Source organism: Tamandua tetradactyla, chromosome 3 (genome assembly GCF_023851605.1).
Source record: "Tamandua tetradactyla isolate mTamTet1 chromosome 3, mTamTet1.pri, whole genome shotgun sequence".
Classification (NCBI taxonomy): Eukaryota; Metazoa; Chordata; class Mammalia; order Pilosa; family Myrmecophagidae; genus Tamandua; species Tamandua tetradactyla.
Genome location: NC_135329.1, coordinates 65,068,355 through 65,084,259, shown reverse-complemented (window position 1 = coordinate 65,084,259; position 15,905 = coordinate 65,068,355). Strand labels below are relative to the sequence as shown.

Below are 15,905 nucleotides of genomic sequence, written 5' to 3'. Positions count from 1 at the left end.
TCTCAGGAGGAATCAAGTCTTTAAGTATATGAAACTGTGATAGAATAAACTTCAATTTTTTAAGCCAATGCACTGTGTGGTATTTGCCAGTGTAGTCTGGAAAACCAAGGCATAATATTTAATTTCTGGTTTCCTCCATTCAATTTTATACCACTTCTTAACCTACATTTGTCTATTACAAGAAACAAGATACCATACTAATGATTTTAAAATCAATAAGATGTAAATACAGTCCTTTAGTGTTTACAAAAGGCCTTTACTTTCCTTTGTCCCCCCATATCCACCACCAGTGTTCCCTATCTGCTCTGTCCATACCTAGAAGGTAAGAAATGTTGGATTCAGTAGCATGGAGAACATACTACCTCCACAGTTGTCTCTTCCATGAAGATCTAGGGATGAGACTAGGGACTGTTTCTGGATGTGGTAGGTGATATTCCTTCCAGGTTGGTGAATCTATATGAGGAGAATGGATGTCCCCAACCCATCCCTTCTCTGTTTTCATTTCACTGAGCATGTGAGAAATGAGATGACACTTCTCTTTAAAGACTGTCCATCCTCCCCTGCTACTATCAAGTACGGTCAGATTGTATTCTGTAATTTCATTCTGATATAATTCCATAATATGCATTAATATAAAGGATCCCAATTATTGATTAGAACAAAAATACCCTTTGGGTAAGCAGAATGTTAATATTTTCCCCTATTCTTAGGTTTAATGTTTCATTAGTACATATCTAGCCTCAGCAGTTTTTTACTCCAGAGTTTTCATACTTAGGAAGTTAAGTTGTATTAGATAAGATTTGTTTGTTTTTGAAGCTATGTGAAGGCTTCTTACCCTTTATATTACTTTTCATCATTGAAAAGTTGTCTGGTGATGAGCAGAATAAAATCTTCACGAGATACCTGATGACAGATCTCTTTTCAAGTTGCATAAGATTTAAATGTGGCTTGTGAGATCTAACTAGACCCAGCCCTTAATTTCATCTTGTTATAGTTGATAACTTTAAAACGTAAAAAATGTAAACCTAAATTCCCAATAAAAATACAAAGAAAAATATCTGTACACACAATAAAATACGTCCTTAACACAAAATAAGGGCATAATATAATCTGCAGCTTGGCATTTTATTATATTTCTTAGCTGTACTGTTTTGATTCAGAAATTGGAGACTGTTTTTTCATTAAATTGGGATTCCCTTCTATTTCCCCAGATCATGGAGTTTAAAAAAGGCTTAATTTATAAGAGTTATCAAATTAAATTTTCTTGTACACATAATTTAAATGTTTATAAAGTATTCAATATTGTACCTTACAATATATAGGACTGAAAACAAAATGATACTTTTAACATAACCTTTTGTTTTGTAAAAATATTCTACACACATGCCTACCATCAAAACAATCTTTGCTGTTTTGGATATTTCCTACACATTAACTGAACAAATTACCAATAATTATATATCAATATTTCTAATGTTATGATAATTGGATGACACCTAGTGTTTTATTTCTGCAGCCATTATCCTTATAAATTCAAAATTGCTTTTAAAGCATTTTGGAAATGCTTTTTTGATGTTTATGGTGACAGCAAAATATCATAAAAAGAATGTATGTGATATAAAAATTAGTATAAACATAGCCACATGATACTTGAGCACGATACTCTCATTTTGACTTCAAATACAGATTTCTGCCCCCTTTAAAGCATATCAAAATCTCAAGAGAACATCTAGGTAACTGAAATATACAGAGAGATTCTGTACATTCAATAGGCTAGTAAAAACGAGGGATTAATCATAATTCACAATGAGTGGAGGGCAAATGTAGGAAAGGCAGTAATTTTCTTCTTTTTAAAACAGATATTGAGTCTTTTACCCATAAGCTCCATTACATAAAAAGAACAAACTGGGTTTAGAATTTCACTTAAAATAACTCAGCATTATCTGTGTTTACAGAAAAGCAAATCTTAAAAACAAACCAGCCTGCTTTAACAAATTGCGCTCATGCTAATGAAATTTTAAATTTCTTTATGGGTCATGAGCAAAATCCAAAATGTACAACAATCCTCAGGAAAACTGGAATGTAAAATGTCGAATTCAATTTACATACTATCAATGTCTTCATCATCATCTCCAATGTGATCAAACTGGATTTTGTCGTCATCACCTGGACCAAAAGTATCTGCTCCATTGATTTCAGCATGCCCTGGAAGCTCGTCATAAGCCTTCAGAAATCTAGCCTCATCTGCCTTGTATTTTAAAATTACATCAGCTTCATTATCCTGATAGTCTCATAGATCAATCAGTATAATATCTGAGGTATGTATCCAAACCTTTTTTATTAAGTTCCCTCTGATGCAACATAAAACCTCTTTACACCATCAAAACATGGCTTCTAATAATCCATTTCCCAATATTTTGATTACCTGTGCATACTCTTGTCCATCCTCTTTGAACACCAGTTCTCTCTTTTCAGATTCATTCTCATTCTTATTTCTACATCTATTTTTGACTCCTTTACCTTTATTCTTAGGCATGGCAGTGACTGCTGACTCTCCGACTCCTTTTCGGGTGGGCCAGCAGCAGTGATTCCTTCCACAGGGGCAGAGTGGTGTGTTCAAACGCGTTATGAGCTTCATGGCCGAGATTTTTTTGGAAGCACTTGTAACCACTCTCTGCAGCGGCAAATGGCTAAGATTATTAATATTTGATTTTATGTGTAGTTAGTGGGAACACATGCTCTCTTTTGCCAATTTTATTTTGTTTATAAAGTGCTAAACTTAAATTATATTTAAGTACTTTGAAGAAAGCCAGCTGATGATCACTGTGTTATAAGTAGGAGATGAGATGAGAAGAAAAAACACACCTATATTGTACAATGGTAGTCCAGGCCTCAAAGTCTAAGACTCCAAAAATGGAGTCAGTACATTTTTGTGGCTATCCCCAAGGAAACTGGTGAAAATAAGTCTATCTACTCATGAGCTTTATTAGAATCTTTGATCATCTGCTAAAAAGTTTCTCAGGATTAGAACCCACTAGAACCCTCCTACTTTTTCATCAAGAATTGTAGCATGGGTTTGGTCTAACATATCCAGGTCATTTCTGCATCCTGTCCACTAGTGGAGACACTTTGTTCCCTCTCTCTTATGTTTATGAGAATCATAAACCATGGTATGTGTCTTATATTTCAGACAAGGGTCTGGGTGTAAGGCTGTGACTGCACGTGAATGACAAGAATTGATTCTTTGTCTCTATGTGCCTTGTCCCATCAGCAGGTGCAAGGGAAAGGCCCATTGGTGTTGGATCCTTTGCAGATTGTATCTCTTACCAGCTCTGGTCTCTATTTATTCCACAAAACAAGGAATTTATATTGGTATAGGGTTCACCTATTCTCAGGAATGGGGTGGCAATGGAAGGTAGAACAGTTTCTTCTGGAGTCAACCATAAGAATGCAACCCATCCTTCTAGATCTGTAGTTCCATCTCCAGAGAAATGTCCAAGCAAGAGTTCTCTGCATGTGAGCTCTGCAATTTCAACAGACATGAATATTTACTACTGTGCAGTACTGTCCTACCATAAGGGATAAGTAGTGGGATCCTGGACAAAAACTTCCCATGCAGCTTGGGTCATGGAGTATTTCCTACAGATTTTTAGAATTGTTTAGGTCCAGTGTCCCCTGCTTTCCTTCCATTTTCTCCCTATGGCAGTTAGATCATTCATCCTTCTTTGTATATTGGAAGCTGATAACTTGTTCTAAATTCACATATGCATGGCATAGGAGAATTTTGTTAGGATGGACCATGCCTGTAACTGACTTTGATGATACATTGTACTATTTTTGAGTTGGTATTGCATTTGTATTCTTACTGAAGTGATTTAAGGTTTTTGTGATATTTTGATGAAATTAATGCATTTATATGTAAATATTTAGTGCACTGTATAGATGAGCATTGTTAGGCAAAATATATGTCTGTTGAGTAGGGTGAGGGTGGCTCAGTGGCAGAATTCCCACATGCCATGCCATAGATCTGGATTTATTATCTGGCGCCTGCCCATGTATTAAAAAAAATACATCTGTTATTGTTTCCTATTTAGAGATTATGATTTAAAGTGATGTGTGCAATTGCCAGGTTGACAATGGATGGACACTGTAGTAGTTAGGTTCAGGTGACAACTTGTTCAGGTGATGGCGTACAATTATTTGATTGCCATGTATGTAAATCATCATGGGAAATTCATGTACCACTGATTGTATCTGCAGTTGGTTAATTAAAATGCCTTCTGCAATGGGTGATGCTTAATTTAATTAGACAGAGGTTTAAAAGAAAGAGATGATATTGCGAACTATTGATTGGGCACCATGTATAGAAAAAATGTGTGGGAAGATTTTTCTCAATAAAAAATATTTTTAAAAAAGAGAGAGTCTTTACAAGAGAGCTCAACAGCTTAGAAATCTTGCACACCTCAACTCAGCCCTCAGAGTTATCTCAGACCCACACATTTGGAGATGCAGAAAAGATATGCCTCTTGGAAAGCTGGTTGGGCCAGCAGACAATGCTGTGTGCCTTTCCAAATTAATACATTTGTAACTAAATAATTCCTATTTATAAAAGACAGTCCTTTTCTGGCGTATTGTATTTTGGTAGCCTTAGCAAACTAAAAGAAATTTTGGTACCTAGATGAGTGGAGAGCTGCTGAATACGCAAATACCAAGCATGTTGGAACAGCTTTATAAATGTTTGAGGGTAAGTTTCTGGAAGCATTGTGAGGAGCTTGATAGAGAAAGCCTAGATTGATTTGAAGAAACAGTGAGTAGAAATATGGACTCTAAATATTCTTCTCTTTAAACCTCAGAAAATGAATTGTTGCGAATTGGAAGGAAAGTGACTCTTGTTTCAAGGTGGCAAAGAATTTAGAAAAATTGAATTCTGGTGCTGGATGGAAGGGGGAATTTGAATGTGATTATTTGGAATACTTGGCTGAGTAAATTCCAAGCTAACTGTGAAGGATACAGTTTGGTTTCTTCTTGCAGTTTATAGTAAATTGTGACAAGAAAGGAATAGGCTGAGGACTGAACATTTGGAGGCAATGATATCAGGAAGTGATGGCCTGGAAAATTGTTGGCTACCAGAAAGTGAGACCCCAGAGAATGGGGCTCCACATGAGGATATAAGCAAATATGGAACCAGTCAATCATTACAAGACATGCCAGGATTGGAGATTGGAGATAGAGTTACCCAGAAAGGATTTGTGAAGTTCATATTGTCTGATGGATTTGATCACTGTATGCTACATCCAAGTGACAATGTTTCTATGAGACCTGTATGAACAGAACCATTGCCATTCTGTACTTGAAACGTCAGAAATTGGACAGATAGAGGGAAGAATATCCTCAGAAGGAGAACCATGGAAGGTGAGGTCTGATGTCAAAAAAACTCAGGCCAATAGAGAGGATTCACCTTTGTGCATAGAGTGGGTGAGCTTGCCTCAGAGGCAAAGGTCTTCTGCCTTGATGTTGGGAAAGGGCTCTGGTGTCCCAGGTCTCAGAGAGTGTGGACAACATTCCCTGGGATTGGGGGGAGCCTGGTTGCCTCCCTGTTGCTCTGAAGGAGTTGAGCATGTGCCTCAGAGATGACAGACAATCCGGGTGCCACTCAGAGTCTTGGGAAGTGTGGTGCTGAGGAAAAGATGGTCTCCCCAACGTTTCTCAACATTGTCATGCTTATCCCCATGTTTGGAGAGAGGAGTGCCACCGTATAGGCCCTTGCAAAGAGTGAGACTGTTGTTTTCTAAAGCTCTGAAGATGAATGACTTTCAGAGACTTTTAAATTTAATTGGTTATGACCTTCAGGTTTGCAGATTTATAGACGTCCAGTGACACTGGGACTACTTACAGTTTCACCCCATGGCAATAGGATCATTTTTCCTGTGAATGTTCCTTCTTTTTATATTGGAATCTGATAATTGTTCTAAATTCACAGGTGCACAGCATAGGAGAACTTTGTTTTAGGACAGACCATTCCTGAAATTGACTTTATTGACACATTGTATTGTTTTTGAGTTGGTGTTGTATTTTTATTTTTATTGAAATACTTTTTGATTTTTGTGATACTGTGATAAATGAATGTAGTTTATATATGGAAAGATTTAGTACATTGTATGCAGAACAGTGAAAATGTATTTGTTATTGTTTACTATTTAGAGATTAATGGTGATTTAAGGTTTTGCATACAATTGCCAAGTTGATAAGGTGTGGACACAGTAGTTCTTAGGTTCAGGTGTCATCTGGGCGAGGTGATGGTGCCCAGTTCTTCTGCTGCTTTGGACTTAAATAATCAGCATGTGAAATTAATGTATGGCTGATTGCATCTGCATCTGGCTAAGTGGAATGGCTTCTACAATGAGTGATATTTAATTTAATTAGCTAGAGACTTAAAAGATATAGGTTAGAAGAAAGCTCTGCAGCTCAACAGGCTGTCATACCTCAACTCAGCACTCAGAGCCAGCTCAGACCCAGAAGTCTGTAGATGAAGAAAGGAAATGCCCCTAGGAAAGCTGTTTGAACCCAGAAGTCAGGAGAGAGGGCCAGAAACATTGAGATGTGCCTTCCCAAATTAATAAATTTGTATATAAATAAACCATCTTCATAACAGACAGTCCATTTTTGGTGTATTGCATTTTAGTAGCCTTAGCAAACTAAAACAGTGAGTAAGGGGTTTCTAGCCTGCTGGTTCACTGAAAAACTGGGAAGCAGCATGGATACAATAAGAGGAAGTTTTCTGTCAGCATCTGAGATTTTCTTCCTTACTCATGTAAGGATAAAAGAAAAAGGTGCTTTGAACTTGTTTTATGTGACTATGATAATTGGAGAAGACCCAGAGAAAAGGTAAATGGAATAAGATGTGTGACCTTGGATAACACAAGAGTTTCTTAGATGATAGGCACAAAATAAAAACATAAATATTAAATTTCAGTCAAAATTAAGGCAAGTATTTGAAAATTTGATTTAAAATGACTATAAAGCAGCCTTGACGTATACGTGCTTAAGAAATTTCTTGTACTTACAGCACTCTATACAAGAACATTTTAAATATATGTATATATAAAAGTGTTGTGGTAAAAATTTCATCAGAATAAAAATATAAAATTTACTACTTGTTTAATATGTACATATGTGATAGTGGTTAAAAGCGAAAATTTTAAGTTGCACATATGCTGCTAGATTAAAAATTTTAAAAAATCACATAGGACTGTACCACACAGTAAACCCTATATTAGGATGGACTACATTTATAGTATAATTATTAAAATGTTCTTTTATAAATTATAATACTAATAGTAATTCTACTATTGCAAGGTAGAATCATAGAATGGTACAAGGGAACTCCGTTAGGTATCATTTTCATGATTTTTATGTAAGCCTACATCTTCTCTAATACACAAAGTTGGACAACTGGATATATTTAATGCCTTCCTTTAGGTTTGCCAAGATGATCATCATGATGTTTGTTCCTATTAGTGTACTTTATAATAACTCCTATATCAGTAGCAAAACCAAAATGGGTTATACAATAATTTATTAGATATAACACAACAAGAATAATGAATAAGCTAAAATTATAATGACTTATTCAAAATTAATGTAACATCTACATTAAATGACATTATCAATTAAATTAGGAGAAATCCATGGACTGGAAAACAATATTCATCAGTCATCAAACTGCTAAAGTTATGTCCAGAATATATAAAAAGATTTACAGTTAAGTATTCACCAAGCAGGCAGAATATATGAATAGATATTTTCAGCAAATATACACAAATGTGTAATGAGCATAAGAAAATTTGTTCAAGAATTTTTGATCAATGGAAATTATCACAATTACATATGACTGCTCTCCCTCTAGAATTCCTATTTTCCAAAAGTTAATCTCTAGAATTGGTGAGGATGTTGAGAAACTAGATCCTCCTGCCTCACATTATGTGCATATTTAGCAATTAAGGAAAATGACAGGTAATGTATCGTTAGCTCAGAACACCCATATGCTAAGAATTTACATTTTCACAAATGCTAGCATTACAAAGTTTGTCCTTTGGGTGAGGGATATCTACTGTGAGCACTCACAGTACTTACTGTATAATAGGAAGATATACAAATTGGACCCCTCCCTTAGATGCTGAAAATCATGCCAGCCCTGTCCCTGCAACCCTGAGAGAGGAGTCCCAGGCTAGGAATTCCCAGGTGTCTCCATTTGATGACTGAGATGAACAGAGGCAATTCACTCTGGATTTTTGATGAGTTGTGTCATCCCAATTGCTGTTTTAAGAGGTAATTCTTGGGAAAACACAGGACATTTGGTGTGTGATTGGATAGGACTGAGAGAAAGATTGGATATATGCAACAGTTTTCCAGACCCAGATGTCTTTGTGGTCACAGGTACACAGTGCAAGGAAAAGTTGGTGGAATCTGGGGGAGATTTATTACATCCTGGTGTCTCCTACACTTTCATGTGCAGTCTGTGGATTTACTACAGTAACTCCTGCATGGGCTGGGTCCACTAGTCTTCAGAAAAGTGACTTATATGGATTCGAATTTTAAAACTGACAGGGGGGCGGTACAACCGTGGCTCAGTGACATCATTTTCTCCTGCAATGCCAGAGACCCGGGTTTGATTCCCAGAGCCTGCCCATGTCAAAAACAAAACAAAACAAAGCAAAAACTGATGGAGGTTCTGTGATGGATGGAGATTACATGAAGTGCTTATTCAACAATTCCAGAGGCAATGACTAAATCATGGTTTATCTGTAAATGAGCAAACATAGAACCTATATCATGGCCATGTGTTTTTGTGTGAAATGAAGAATTAGCAATTAGCATTGGAATCCAAGAAACAAGCCACCCCTTTCAGATGGCGGGAGGGAGCTGGACGGCAGGGGGCACACAAGACCTACTGAGCACAGGTCCAGCCCCAGGGCCAGGTGCAGATGTGAGTTTGAAGGATAGTTTCCTGTCAGTGCCTGGTGCTTCCTCTCCAACATAATGCTTCCCCCATGGGATTGCTCTAGCCTTATGATTCTGTGTCTTCTACTGAATTCCAGCTGTAATTACAGGAAATGTTCACACATTTTATATTTAGACTCACAAACAAAATTTCATCTAAACCTTCCCGTATTTGCAGGTATATCCTCTAAAATGTTCATGATGAGTCATTTTGAGAAATTTCCACTTGGGAAACTTGCTGTCTTTAGAATTCTATTCTGTGTGGCTTGGTCTGAAAATTTTGCATTTTCTACAGAAGTAGCATTCTGTTATTTTATCAAGCAGATCATACTCAAGATGTTGGAATGGAAATTTTCATCCAAGTATCTGTTTTAGACTAATCTTAGAATATAGAAATTTTATTGTCATATACTTTCTCCCTCCCAAACTATGCATTTTTTGGTAAAGGAAAATATTATATTCTTAAATTAAGGATATCTATATGAACTGCACCTGGATGAAATCACTGCATTTCTCCCAGTTTCCATATCCCTGGGACAAGATGATCCCTAGAGCTCAACTCAGACAACTTTTACTTCTCTGATTCCATCTGGGAAATTTCTGACTGGTGAACTCAACACCATAGAGAAACAAAGGGCCATTTGGCACCTTGACAGCCCTTGGGGTGCTGAGACATTTGGTACTAGACTGAAGGGTCATGGGGCTCAAGGATATCATGGGTAGGCCTGCCACATCTATATCTCATTTCTTAATCTGAAAACAGGACTCTGAAAATTGATGTACTCATTATATAATAAAGGGTCAACTCCATTTTGGTCCAACTCAGAAGTGCCTAACACTCATGGAGCTTTTATGGTGGGAAATCCTTGCTGACATATTTCCTGTCTCCAAAGACATGTGTTAAGTTTCTTGAATTGAAGGTGGCCTCACTGCTTCTAACTCCTTAAACAGGTCTCTCTTGACCTGCAGTTCTCACTAATTTCACAGTAAAGTGCAGCAGTTACAGGAACATTGAGCCCACGGTCTCAGTTGGTAGATTTCCATGACAGGCAATAACCCTAAAGAGAGCGCGAATTACATGCCATGCTACAGGCATAGTAATATTCTCACTGTGACTTGCAGAGCCAGCACATCCTGTGGGAAACATCTTCTTTTAACTGCATCATCTCACAGTGCTCTGTGCCTCTTCTTCACAAAGCCTATGCTCCATGCTCTGCTGTTATCAACCAAATTTATTTGTACTTTCTGAAGTGATTTCCTTAAAGAGAACTCTCCATATCTCCTTTCCTACTTCTCTAGATTGTTTACCAGCTCCACAAAATAATGTCAGTTGGGTAGCTTCCCAACTATTAAGCTCCTTCACTCCATGCTTCCATAGAAAGTGGTAAAGTTCATTGCATTATTCCTTCTTGTCTCTATACCGATATAATCTCCAGCCACATAGAGTATACTATGTGGTCCTGCTTTATTCTTAGCAGTCATGACCGCTTATGAAATGTTTAGGAAGTGAAAGAGTGAAAAGGCAGACAAAGAAACCTTAAAGTGAGGGCATTTATTCCTGCACTCCTGGGTGGAGCTCACAGAACCCAAGGTAGGGGGTGATGAGTCTGTGCCTGGGTCTTGGCGTGGGTAGTTTTTAAGCAAGGGAGTCAGGTGATATCTGGAAGGGGAGGCACATTTTGCACAGCTTGAGTCACAGAGACCTTCCTTGTTCTCCCGACCTAATATTCCAGCCTTTTTGTAATAGTGGGGTGATGAGATTTTTCTGTCTACTTCCTGCTGCATTGGGGCAGTGTGGGGTTATAGGCCAGAACCATCATAATCAGGGGAGGGGACAGGCTGGCTATAGGAATCTGGTGAGAAAGGTAGGCGGTGATAATGATGCAGGAACATTTGGTTGATTGCCACCCATGACAGTTCCTTTATGCATCCTTGAAGGAAGTTGAGGAGACAGGGAGCTAGGAGAAAGAAAAGACAGATTAAGATAACTGGTCCTAGTAGTGGGAGGAGCCATGTTGCCAGGGGAGAAGAAAACCAGATCAGGGCAGAGTTGGTTCCCAGTTTTCTATGGTAGAGATCTTTTACTTATTCCATCTTTTGGCTGGAGACCATGGGGAATATCAGTGGGATCAGTCTTGCCAGGTTGTGGCAGGAATCAATTGGCTGTTCCCACAGCAAATGCCTGATTAAGGAGAGATAAGGTAAGTAAGAGCCCAAAGGAGGAGGCTGCACTGGCAGACAGTGATTGAGTAGGAACAGGGGCCATACATGAGCTTAAAAGGATTTAAGAAAGTAGGTGCCCATGGAGTGGTGCATAGTCAGGCAAGGGTCAGAGGAAGGAGGTCGACCCAGGAGAGTCATAGTTCAATGGCTAACTTGGTTAGCTCTGTCTTGATAAGACTGTTAGCTCATTCCACCTTACTGGAGGATTGGGGTCTGTATGGGATATGTAGTTTCCAGTCTATTCCCAAGGCAGACAAGGCCTGCTGGGTCACCTGAGAAAGAATATCAAGGGCCTGTTTGATTGGGAGAGCAACCTTGTTATCGAGGAAGATCCAGATTTCTGGTGTAGTAGAGGCTCACTGTGCAAGGAGGTTTACACGTTCCCTGGAAGAATAGGTGAATTGGAAGGAGGGGAGAGTAAAAAAAAGAATTGGTGCTGGAGGGTTTAAAGGTGAGGGTTCTGTGGTCAGTTCCTGTGCAACAGCATTGGCCCAGTTATTTCCGTGGGTGACTTCAGCTTTATCTTTTTGGTGTCCTTTGCAATGGATGATGGCCACCTGTGAGGTGTCCCCATTCACCTCAGCCCTTGGAAGAGAGCCTGATGTGAATTCACGAATTTCAGAGGGTAGTTTATGGACAGGCTCTCTCGTAATAGTGTCACCTGACAGCAGGGCTAGGAGGGAAGGGACTTACCCAATCTGTGGTGGATGTAGCAGCGGGTCAAGAGATCCCTTGTCGCTGGATATGTGGAGTAAAGAGGAGAGAGGAGACTGGGTCGCCCCTGGCCAGGCAGGCAGCACCCGCGCTCTCCTTCTGGGTTTCCAGCACAAAATGAAAAGTTTAGGAAGTGACAAAGAGAAAAGGGAAACAAAGAAATCTTAGAGTGAGGGGGTTTATTCCTGTGCTCCCAGGCAGAGCTCACAGAGCCCAAGGTAGGGGGTGGTGAGTCCGCGCCTGGGTCTTGATGCAGGCAGTTTTTAAGCAAGGGGGTCAGGTGACATCCGGAAGGGGTGGCGCATTTTGCACAGCTAAGTCACGATCACCTTCCCTGTTCTCCCGACCTAACACTTGTCACAAGATTTTATTTGTAGCATTGGTATAAATTTCAGTAGAATAGTTATTTAGATTAAACCAAGGTTAACAGAACACTTTGAGTCAGAACTACAATCCTGAATTGCATACCCCTTAGGGAACCAATCTGTTACAATTCCATAGGAACCATTAATGTGTACTGACTTTTGGTAAGCATGGTATCATTCCTATTGAGTATTTTCTGACTCAGGTGTATATAAATTTTTACATAAAGGCAGCTCATTAAAAGCAAGCTCAGAAATTAATTTTTCTTTATCTTGCTCTGCTAAAGGTATGGTAAATAAGCAATCTTTTAAATCTATTATAATAGTAGAGAAGTTTTTAGGAATTATAACTGCTGTGGGCAAGCCAGGTTGCAATGACTCTATAAGTTGAATTTCAGCATTAACTTTTATCAAATCAGTTAATGTTCTCCATTTTCCTGATTTCTTTTTTTTATAATAAATACTGGAGAATAACAGGGACTATGAGATTCTTCTATATATCCTGCTTTAAACTATTCTTGAGCTGAGTTATAGCCTCTAACTTTTCTATAGATAAGGGCCACTGTTCAACCCACAAAGGCTCATTTGTTTTCCAAGGTAAAGCTATGGGCTGGAGTGTTATGTCAGCAGTGGGTTCAGTTACATATTTGTATAGCTGAGACAAGTACATATTGGAGATTGTTTAATATTAAGTGTCTCATATCTGTTTCTTAATTGTTTTCCTACTTGTGCACAAGTTTGAGGATTAACTGTATTTTCTTCTGAAAACCATTGGGCAATAGTCCTGTACATGACAAAGAAAAGTTTCTAATCGAGACTGAGAAAATTTTGTGCCTCTACTGGACAGCATAGATTTATAGAGGTTCCTTTCTGCTCAACCTGAATACACCATGTTTTACACCTAGCTGAAAATATCTCCAATTTGTTCCTTACCCTTTTGTAGCTCTTATTAGCTCTTTGCAGTTTTTGTTGTGGACATCCCTGGAGCATCTCTTCACTTTATGCTTTAAGAGTTCCCCTATCAAATCCCTGTCTGGGCACCAAATGCTGAGTCCAGCTCAAGCAACTGTCCAAAAAGGGTCAGAAGGGGCAGTGGGAGACTGAGAGTTTAAGAGAAAGTGGGGACTAGGTGGTTCATTGCCTGACTGAACAGAATGACCAAATAGAAACAGGAATATCTTCCCTATTTTGTTATGCTCATTGCAAAGCCTTCATGACCAATTTCCATTGCTTAAGATTTAAAACATTATGGCCTTAAGGCTGAAACCAATACCAATGCTTCTGTACTAAAGAAAAGAGCTCTAGTGACTCTGAAGTCTTCATTGACACCTCTGTAGTTTCTAACAATGTTTTTAACACACAAACATACTCCTCCAGCCACCCATTGTGATTACCCATTACCCTGATGCTACAAGGAAAATCCTTACTTACCAATATGACTTGAGTCCTTTCCTATTGGCTGGACAAATGTCCTTCTAATGGAGACTTTTCCTTGTTTCCTTAATATTGTTTTGGAGTCTTCTTCCTCTTCTTCTTTGAGCCCCATGTTGGGCACAAGATGCTGTTTCCTGTGGACTGGAGCTTGAAGGATATTCAGAAATGACAAGAAAGACAGATGGGATCAGGGGGTCAGAAGATCAACAATAACAAACAGCAGACAACTTTATTCTTAACCAGATCCTGTCTATGTACTACAGGGTGACAAAAGGCATGCATGCATTTTCTGAGGGAACAGAGTTTCTATTTTTCAGTGCTCTCTTCCTTCATACTTAACACAACCATTTGGGGTAAACATTCTCTTCCTCCAGACTGCTCTACATAACAGTCTCCACAGTTTACTGCTGCCACCACCCTGACGCCAGCCACTCCCAACAAATTCTGCGGGTCTTGTTTTAACCCTTGCTCCTACAAAGAAAAGAACAATGGTGTTCTCTACACACCTGTGTAACAGTTTCTCCTACTACCAACTTCTCCTTTGCTGGCACACCTGGGATATATCGTGAACCATATCAGCTCAGAGTAGTTTTACTCCAATACACTGCTTAAAACTTCACCATTCTATAAACCAAGGAAATTTGGAAAACTCACTCTATAAGCTGTTCACATCCTAAAATGCACCAAACACTTCATGTTCATAACACAATGATGAGGAATTGTCATTTTCAAGTTGCTCCACAGTTGGCCTGCTATGTATGAGGCACATCACATCTAGAAAATAATGCTCATTTTTGCACTTTCTGGATTGGTATATAGAAGTAGAAGACATTATTGAGACCTCCATGATCCCCACCTCCTGTTACTTAGAACATTTTATCAACCCCTTATCTTGAGGTTTGGGCAGGACTTGTGAATTTATTCTAAATAATTGAAAATGTTTATTGTACATTGTTTTCTTTAGAAGCAGAAGATTTCACAAGGTCAGGGAGATTGTAGCTGCAAGTCCCAGGGGGTAAGCCTTTATTAGTCCTCAATGGACAAAATGGCATTTAAAGTACTTTGATATGCCATGTCTACTAAACGTGGGAAGGTGATTAGTTCTTGCCTGTTTTTGCATTATATTGCAATAATTGGGATTTAGAGGTTGACTTCCAGCACATGTGAGAGAACTGAAATTTTGGTTCATATATAGCCCAATGATATTTTATAAGATGTTATTGCCATCTAGATCATGTACTGTAATCACTTCCTGATTCCAACTTTCTTTACTACAACGTGTCTGCTGCACCTTGATGAGCTGTTCACCGAGTCTGTTCTCCCACATCACTGCACCTCCCTAAGGTGGCTGTTCCTCTCCTGGTCACAGTCACTGCTTCTACCCATTGCATTGCGCTATGGATTTGAATAATCTTTAAACATTATAGTTAGATTAATTAGTTTAAGATAAAATTATGAAATCATGTATTGTGAACCTATCAAAGTAAGATGAACATCCATTATTAAGCATTAGATAAGTGAGGCCTCAGAACAATGACTATTATGAAAAATATAAAGGCATATTTCATTGTTATAAAGGTGTCAGTTGATCAATTAGACAAAACCCTACCAATACATAGGTTTGCAACAGTGGCACCTTACAAAACAGAACAAAACAAAAAAATGACACTGCTACACAAAGGAGTGATATGCACAATTATATTAGAACTTCCAACTTTTTCTCAAGATCAATAGAAATTATATAAAAATAAATAAGAATAAATAAGCCTTGAAAAAGGTTTTCAACAAACTTGGCACCTTTGGCTTTGTGGAAATCAGTTATGAACACCCAAAGGGTCATGATCACTGGCTATTTACTCAGACCTGAGCACTGCGGTCGCCAATCACATCTGCATTGGCATGTGCTTCTTCTTTCTCTTCGGTTAAATGAGAATTTGATGCTATCATTTATTGAAGACATTGACTTAATATTTATCGTTTTATTAACACTTATGTGCTTACTGAATTATATTATTCTACCCTTAAATAGCCTATCATTTCATGTGTGCACAAGGACATGCTTACATCACATTTCAAATTCCTGCCTTTGATCCTTTGGTTCTATGTTTTCTTTTGAGATATTTAACATATACTATAAAGATAAGAAGGTTTATAAATACTGATATAAGTGGC

General features: G+C 38.3%; 1 pseudogene; it reads right to left on the bottom strand.

Moving 5' to 3' along the window:
- Positions 1-2,101: 2,101 nt before the first annotated feature.
- LOC143676117 (eukaryotic translation initiation factor 1A, X-chromosomal-like) lies at positions 2,102-2,536 on the bottom strand (annotated as a pseudogene).
- Between the last annotated feature and the right edge of the window lie 13,369 nt (positions 2,537-15,905).